The sequence below is a fragment of the Triticum aestivum genome, chromosome 3B, assembly GCF_018294505.1.
Source record: "Triticum aestivum cultivar Chinese Spring chromosome 3B, IWGSC CS RefSeq v2.1, whole genome shotgun sequence".
Taxonomy (NCBI): Eukaryota; Viridiplantae; Streptophyta; class Magnoliopsida; order Poales; family Poaceae; genus Triticum; species Triticum aestivum.
This window is the reverse complement of record NC_057801.1, coordinates 562369991-562373211: the sequence shown is the minus strand read 5'-3', so window position 1 is coordinate 562373211 and position 3221 is coordinate 562369991.

Below are 3221 nucleotides of genomic sequence, written 5' to 3'. Positions count from 1 at the left end.
ATAAGGGCAAAAATAGAAAAGGTAGTGCGGTTGGTACAACTACCTGTACAGTGTATCCTACCTAACCCTGACGGCAGGGGACAAAGGCATTAAATGCCCGTCTGTGTCGCCCAAACAGTGCAGGAAGGGACCGTCAGGCACGCCACCGTTCGCCACAATGGTGATCTTATCAGCGTCGCATGCCACCACGCACCGCTGGCTGCACAGCCTCTTGCCACGCGCGCCTGGAAAGGCCCCCAGGGCGACACGTTGGTGGATGTGCTGGAGCGCAGGTATAGGATGGTAGCTTGTCGCGGCAAGCGCCTTGCCGCGGTCGTTGTCTTGTCGCGCCCGGAAGCTTGTCGCTCACCGGGTCTTGCCGGGACGCGTGGCGCGTCGCGGCAAGTTCCTTGAGATGCCTTGGTTGGCCTTCCCGGCAAACTCCTCTTGCCGGGGTCTTGTCTCTTGGCTTGAATACTTTGTTCTTGAATGGCTCCAAAGGAACCACGGAGGATCTTGGCGGTTGCCCGGCAAGCCTTGCCGCGGGGTGCTGCAACTGCCCGTGCACAAATTCGGGATACTAGGGTACCCCTACTCTAGTACACCGACAGCCAGCTCACGGCGCCCTACACGCCTCAGCAAAATGGCGTGGTCGAGCGCCGGAACCAGACCATCGTGGGCATGGCGCGCAGCCTGCTGAAGGCAAAAGGCGTGCCGGCACGGTTCTGGGGCGAGGCCGTAACGACGGCGGTCTACCTCCTGAACAGGTCAACAACGAAGAGTGTGGCGGGGTCGACCCCGCACGAGGCCTGGTGCGGGCGGCGTCCAAACGTCGAGCACCTGCGCGTGTTCGGGAGCGTCGCGCACGTCAAGGTGACACGCCCAAACCTGTCGAAACTTGAAGACATGAGCACACCCATGGTCTTCATCGGCTACGAGCCGGGATCGGCGGCTTATCGCGTCTTCCACCCGCCGTCGAATCGCGTCCTGGTCTCGAGGGATGTCGTGTTCGACGAGCAGGCCGCGTGGGACTGGACCCAGGTCGCGGCGACGAGCAAGGAGCCACAGTGGGACACGTTCTCCGTCGAGCTCGGACCAGTGCCCGACAAGATGGTCGGCAGCACCCCATCCGGTGCATCATCTCCTGAGGCGCCACGCTCACCAACAACGCCGTCATCATCGCGCACCAGTGCGCCCCCGCCGCGGCCCGCGACGCCGATCTGCGCTACACCAAGCCCGGACCGCTCTGGCATGGAGTTCGTCTCTCCACCACCAGGGGCGTCGGTGCCACCACCTGACAAGGAGGCGTTGTGACGCTACCGGACCTTGGAGAACATGTGGGACGCCAAAGAGGAAGGAACAGGTGACAATAGCCAGTATAGCTACCTGTGTCTCTTCGCAGGGGAGGAGCCAAGCTCTTTCAATGAGGCGCAGAAAGAGGGAGGATGGAGGACCGCCATGAATGAGGAGATGCAGAGCATCGTCGACAATGACACATGGGAGCTGTGCGAGCTCCCGCCCGGGCACCGACCCATAGGCCTCAAGTGGGTCTACAAGCTCAAGAAGGACGCCCACGGTGCGGTGGTGAAGCGCAAGGCGCGGCTGGTGGCAAAAGGATACGTCCAAGTCCAAGGAGTGGACTTCGAGGACGTGTTCGCTCCGGTGGCGCGCATGGACTCAGTACGTGTACTGGTCGCGCTCGCCGCGCACCACGCGTGGCCAATTCATCACATGGACGTCAAGTCCGCTTTCTTGAACGGGGACTTGCAGGAAGAGGTCTACGTCCTCCAGCCGCCCGGGTACATAGCCCCCGGCGAAGAAGGGAAGGTGTTGCGCCTGCGCAAGGCGCTGTATGGACTACGCCAAGCCCCAAGAGCTTGGAATGCCAAACTCGACGAGAGTCTGCGCTCTCTGGGTTTTGAGCGTTGTCCCTCGGAGCATGCGGTCTACCGACGCGGGGAGGGTGACAAGCTCCTGCTCATTGGTGTGTACGTCGACGATCTTGTCATCACAGGCGCGGACAAGACGGAGATCGACGCGTTCAAGCGTCAGATGACCGCGCTCTTCCGCATGAGCAACCTCGGTGAGCTCAGTTACTATCTGGGCATCGAGGTGCGCCAGGAGCGCGACCGGATTACGCTCTGTCAAGCATCCTACGCGAAGAAGCTGCTAGAGCGCGCCGGGCTCGAGGAGTGCAACCCTGGCAACGTGCCGCTGGAAGCTCGACTGAAATTGAGCAGAGACAGCAAGGAGAGGCCGGTGGACAGCTCGGAGTACCGCAGCATCATCGGAGGGCTGCGCTATCTCGTGCACACGAGACCGGACATCTCCTTCGCCGTCGGCTACCTGAGCCGGTTCATGGAGGCACCGGCGTCAGATCATTACGCGGCTGTGAAGCGCCTGCTAAGGTATGTAGCAGGCACGCTGGACTACGGTTGTGCCTACGTCCGGGGCAAGGGCACGCCGGAGCTGCTGGGGTACAGTGATGCAGATCAAGCCGGCGACATCGACGATAGGCGGAGCACAACGGGAGTGATCTTCTACCTCGGCGGCAGCCCAGTAAGTTGGCAGTCGCAGAAGCAGAGGGTGGTGACGCTTTCCTCATGTGAAGCTGAGTACGTGGCCGCCACCACCGCTGCCTGCCAAGGGATTTGGCTGACCCGGCTGATCGGAGAGATGCTGAGCACCGACATCCGGCCACCGCGACTTCTGGTCGACAACAAGTCAGCGATCTCTCTCTCCAAGAACCCCGTCTTCCATGACCGAAGCAAGCACATTGAGCTACGATACCACTTCATTCGTAAGTGTGTGGAAGAAGGGCGTATCGACATCGACTACATCTGCACCAACGATCAGCTCGCCGACGTCCTCACCAAAGCACTTGGACGACTCAAGTTTCTGGAGCTTAGGGGGAGGATTGGCATGACAGAAATAATTAGGCAGCGACAAGATTAGAGGGGAGATTTGTTAGCTAATCTAGTCGTTGTAGTCTGTTATTCAGTTAGCTTTGCTTTCGTCAGAAAAAATAACGTAGCTAGGCGCAGGAGCTCGCGAGCCGTTTGTGCGAGCCGCGCATGTAGGCGATCTGGGCACGATCGTTGCCCGATCGATCGGGGTGGTCAGCCACGATATCCACTCATGGGATGGCGCGAGGTTTAGGGATCGTGGCGCTAGGACCGGGCTACTCCTTCTTCTCTGTAACAGAATAAGTAGATGAGATGAAAAACAGAAAAGTCACAACG